Here is a 5,745-nt window from a genome sequence, read left to right as displayed (position 1 = left end):
CGGTGTTCACACATTACTCCTCAAAAGTAACGAAATACCGTTACTCGTTACCTGGCCTCAAAAGTAACTAAATACGTTACTCGTTACCGAAAATAGTAACTAGGTAGAGGTGGCTCGTTACTTGTAACGCGTTACGTACATGTCTGGTTTCAATCTCCGCAAAACGCAGCTGTGATCCTCCCTTCTGACCCTCGCTCTACAGCTCGACAATACCACGCGCCCAAATATCTGTAAAGCGCCGAATTAGCCCCATGTGTTCCCTGAATAGGATCTTATTTATTTGGTTCCATCTGTTACGCTGGAGTCACAAATATGCCGTGAAAGTCGCCACCTGTACTTGTTTTGCTGCGTTGGAGACGCGTTGAACCCGCACACATCTGAACGGGACTCGCGCTGGACATTCCGCAGCCGAGTAATTAAATAGCAACTGTCAACTCGCTCGCAGAACTTTTTTTTCTTCTTTTTTTTACGTTACGTTTTTCTTTCTTTTTTTTTCGCATCTTTTTCTAGTTTAGAAATACCAGCCACAGAATGTTGGCAAGGTCCTCGCAACGAACGGAAACTTGAAAATCTGAAGAAAAAAATGGTGAGCCGTCGCCGATACCCGATAACGGGCAACCGCTTCTCTGGACCCAAAAATAAAAGGCGAGGAGGGCGCCATGTCCCAGCCTAGAAATGTGGCGCGAGGGCAGAAATGAAAACTAAAAAAGCCGTGTTCGCGTGTGCGGTGCATGCAGTATTATGCGTAGCATATACGATGATTCCCGCAGGCGTCAACATGGAAGGAAATTCCCGACGCCTCGAACGGCCCCATCGACGATTAATGCTGTCGGCGAGGGTCCATCCAACTACACGAAGCGATCCTAATCGTGAGAATTCGCGCTCGTTTCATTTGGGCATCTCCTTGCGTGTCTGACATCATCGTGCTTTCTGCTTCCTTGGCGGAAAAAAACAAAAACCGCAGGTGTTTGGTTCTTAAAAGAAAACCTCATATGGTGATAATTAAACGGCATAGTTTGCTTTTCGGGATCGGTGATGTAGCCTACTAAATTTAAATATGGAATAAAATTTAATGTGGCGCGTTCATGATCCCCGCTAATTTCGAATCAGAAAGGCATCGAGTGCCTAAAGGAAGCTACGTTCGAGTTGACTGCGTTGCGGTCGGTCCGATTCCGATGCTCCGTTCGGAGAAGCGAGCGCCACCTTTGAGCGAGGCAGGCGGCCGACGCGGATACCGCACAGCCGCTGGCACAAGGCCAAACCCGCGCACCGAGACACGCTCTCAGTATCGGCAGCGAGATCGAAGGCACCTAGCGGCTACAACAGAAAGCTGATACGGCAGGAGCGCCTGGCGGTCCGAAGACGAAGCCGGAAAAAGGGGTTCGAAAATAGGCCAACGCGCTGTTGACGAACAAGCTCGCTTTTGGCCAACTCTGCGCATGCGCAGAAAGTCGCGCGAAGCGTCTGCACATCGCCCTGCCCTAGGGCCACCGTAGCAGCGTGACGCCAGGGACGCGTGCATACACGTCGAGATTTTAAGAATCGGGGCAAACCCGTCTTCGAGCTCTTATTAGAAGCGCCCTTCGGTGCTTCGAGCCAGTCTCACGATTCACTCGGCCACGATGAACTCTGACGATACCGAGCGCTTGGACCCCTGCCCGTGTCCGGCGCGCGTCCGAGCCCGGAGGCCTGAGCACGTCGCGTCTCCGGCGGCTCCGCGGCGGGCAGCGGCCCCAACAAGTTCCACCCGGCGACAAAACAGGCGGCGGCCAGAGCGGCATTAGTATGCGTCGAGCGGCGCGCTAAGTGGCCCTCCGGCTGCGGCCTGCCGGATAAATACGTCAGCCCAGAAAGAGACCAAAACAAGTCGGCATACTTGGCTGGACAGAAGAGCTCGCCCCGAGAGGAAGCCTTTTCCACGCGTGTTTTTCTGTCCCCTTCCTTCGCCAGGCAGGAAGTCCAGCCGCTTTATACGCGAAAATACGAGAACGCCGGCTATTGGGTTTCTGGTGGCGCGCGCTTTGTTTGCCGAGCCACTTAAATATAGGCCAGACTCGGGCGCCAGTCCTCGCGTTTTGAATTTCGATCTCGGATCACGCCAACATAAATTCGGTCTCGCGCGTGTCTACGTGCCGACTCGGCAACAGCGGGCCCCTTCTTCCTCTGCCGGAGTGTTGCTCCGATTTCGGCCGATAGAGTCGGCCGAGGGAATCTCGAGATGCGTGCCGGGACACCGGTCCGACGGCACTTTTTCTGGCTCCGCTAATTATTACCCGATTTCGTGCCTGGCTTGTAACATATCGCTTGGCTTCACAATGTATTCCTGGAACTGAGACGAACATTGTTTTGCTCGTGTCTTCTTTTTCCCCCTTATTTTGGTTACTTAGGAGACGGCCTCAAGCGGGAGATTAGCGACGCCTCCACCGGGCAAACGCGCTCGCTCGTAAACGGAACGCCAATCTCGCTGACGTCAGGCAGAAGCGGTGGCGCTCGAAAGGAGAGCGCGCAGACGCAACGCTCTTCGGGAAATGACTCTCTGCGCACGCGCGCTTCCCGCAGCTCTTGTGTGTCATAGCGCTTGTTCACCAATAAGCGGTTGGAGGCGTGTCAACGAGCAAGCTTTAGCAAAACAAACACAAAACGGGATTAAAAACAGCGCGAAAAGGCGAGGACCAGACAAAGAAGTGACACGGACGTACCGCTGTTTTTCATTCCGATGTATATACCAACTCGCCCAAGCCTCAACTTTAACAAAACGGGAGCAAAAAGAAAAAAAAATTATTTGCCCACATAGGCGGATATTTGTGCATACAAAATCTAGCTTTCCTCCCGGTGTAATTTCGACCCCCCCTCCCCCCCCCCCCCCCCCTCAAAAACAAAACAAAATACGTTTGTTTGAAAGGGGCCACTGACAACCCCGACATCCATGACGCTTTATTGTCTCGCGCTTCCGGATAGCATGAGCAATAGCGTCGCGGGGAAAAACCAGGAAGAAGGAAATTTCTATATGATGCAACTGGTCCGTCAAAATTCCACGTCCCCGTTGCCGCCGGGCTCTTCCTCGCTTCGATTTTGCGGTAATATAAATGACAAAGTCCTTTATCAGAAAAAGAGAATCAGATGAGTTTTGGGGGATTTTCGCACATGGTATATTCCAGCGTCTTTTAGAAAATCCCATCGAACGCTCAGCACTCGGTCTTGGTGTTTGCGCGCTGTCCAACATCCTAACAATGGGGCCCGTGAAAGACGTCTACTGTCTAGAACTTGAAGGGGCCGTGCAACGAGATAGACATATTGCTAAATTACCCGAGCATCGAGGAGAATGCAAGGACATAGCCTCCTCTATACTCACAAAGCCCGGCAGTTCGACGACGGCACCATAGAGTGCCCGGTCGCAGAATCGGAGCGCGAGGATCTGGTAGCACAAAGCATCCAAGAACCATTTCTCGGAGTACCTGGATGTCAGCGCACAGCTTGTACAGCGGCCAGGACCCGAAACAGACTTGTTCGCTCGGGAAAAGTGTGTTTCGGCGTCACGTGGCTCTCCCACAGAGTTATTGTAATGTACGCTAGAGGTTCAACTGGCGCTAGTGTCTACGCGACTTCCGGGAGGCAAACTGAAGCAGACAGCAACCAGTATACTTTTGCAGTGCTCCTGTGCATTCCTATGGGAAAACGCGCGTGCATTTTGTCTCTTCGCCCAAAAACGTAAATAACTTTTGTTATTTTGGTTGTACCGGATAGTATATACCTTTTGTTAATATTGGGAAAGCGTAATTGCTTTAGTTACAGCATTTTTCTTTACCACTGAACGATGTTAAACGTCGCTGTATTTCAGGCCCAAATCTTTCTTTTCTAAGCAATTCTAAGCAAAATAACGATGGAAAGGAGTGTAGAGTGTGTTCAAGGTTAGCTAGCATTCCGGCGGCGCTTTTATATTGCTAATATATCAGCCTGTCATAATAGGAAATTGACCCCGTCGTGCACATCTTAACGATCGGTTAAATAAAAATTATCTTTTAATAGTTTAATAGGAATTGTATCCAGTCATGCGGCTTTACCTGTTCTAAGGTTCCCATTTACTGATATTGTTTCATTAACTTCAATTTCTTGCATTACAAAGCTATTTGTAATCGGTGTCAATGACTGCTGAGGATCAGGAACGTACGGCAACTGCGCTGCTAGGGGAGAGGCCCTATATTAGTAAAATAATCCTTAAATGTGCCTACCGTCTTCTGTTCGATTAAATCAGGTAATACATATTTATTTGCACGAAGGCCAATCGCATCATTGACTATGTCCCAAATTATTTTAATGTTTCCATCCGCTTGCCTAATTTTAGTTGAGTAATATTCTTTCTTTCTTTTTTTTTCTCAGCATAAAAACTCATGTGTTCCTGAAATGTTTGAATGGGCTTAAAGCCTTAAATAGTTTTTTTTTTTTTTTTTTTTTGTGCTGTGTCCATTTATGATACCATTTATCTTTTTTCTTTCGTGCCCCTAAACTTTGGCTGGTCTTCCAAGGACAGACCGGTACATTGTATTTACTAGACGTCTTTTTTACAACACTCAACATAATCGCGCTTTTGAGACTATTAAGGAATTTCCAGCATTTGATGTGAACATTTTGATTATTAGTGGAGTATATATCTAGTCGTTCTAACACCCTGCGAAGCTGCGCATAATCTATTTTAGTGAGCTGTTCAGCACGACAAGATTTTCTTTCATGAATGATCTCTTTTTGTAAAACAAGAAAAATGTCCTAGTGGTCAGCTATCAAGCTTGAGTAAACATCGGCATGGACATCCGTAGCAGTATCGCGAAGAGATTGATCAATTAGTCTATTGGAGGTGCTAGTAATGCGAGTAGGTTCAGTAATGATGTTGCGTAAGTTGAAAGATTCTAAAAGCAGCGTATAGGTATATGCGTATCACTGGCCAGATCAATATTAAAGTATCTAACAACCACAGTGCGATCAGTCTGTTCATTAGACGATGCCTTAAGTACTGCCTCGAATTTTACAAGAAAGAAGTTTACTAACGAGCTTGGAGGTCGATACACTACACTGACTATTACGCCACAATCAAGCTTTATAAAAAGTGCTTCAATGACATCGTGCACTAATAGTGGCAGGCGATAAAACCTGGAAAACAATATTTTCTTTTACAAAGAACGCGACGCCTCCACCTCTCGTACGCACATCACGTGGAAGAAATGATAAATTGTAGCCATGCGATTACATCAAAGCCAGGCACAAGCTGGGAAACATGCCCAACTAAAGAATTGAAGTTTTTTTTCGTAAACTACGTACATTGCAATGGAAAATCGAAAGCTTATCTTCGTTCTGTATGAGTTGTTCAACATGCTGAAAAGTAAAAGACACGATAAAGGTAGTGACACAATTCTTTGCGTCAGGTTCAGAACAGTTACCCACCACCCTGCAGCCAATCCCCCTCACACGTGATGTGCAAGACAGGCACACACTTGCGTCTGCTTACGACCGTGTGCCTCGAAACCTCTTGAATTGTTTTTACGAGAAAACGCATTTGGTGCCGTCGGACAGCCGTGGAACACTTGGCACGCCCGAATATTCTTTCTTTCTCGGCTCGAAAAGCTTTCGTTAATGTTGTAAAGGAACATTTCTCATGGGTGGCAGGTACATTTGATCTCCCAAATAGCGCAAACCCTTAAAGCTCCGTTATACTTCGACGTCGAGCGTAGCAAACGCGGCGTGGCGCGGTGCACA

General features: G+C 47.8%; 1 pseudogene; it reads right to left on the bottom strand.

Annotated features, from left to right (window-relative positions):
* Positions 1 to 4,306: 4,306 nt before the first annotated feature.
* LOC121836866 lies at positions 4,307 to 5,231 on the bottom strand (annotated as a pseudogene).
* Positions 5,232 to 5,745: the final 514 nt, after the last annotated feature.

This window comes from Ixodes scapularis, unplaced genomic scaffold, assembly GCF_016920785.2.
Source record: "Ixodes scapularis isolate PalLabHiFi unplaced genomic scaffold, ASM1692078v2 PGA_scaffold2__306_contigs__length_199485367, whole genome shotgun sequence".
NCBI classification, from domain to species: Eukaryota; Metazoa; Arthropoda; class Arachnida; order Ixodida; family Ixodidae; genus Ixodes; species Ixodes scapularis.
This window is presented reverse-complemented; position numbering and strand designations above follow the sequence as displayed.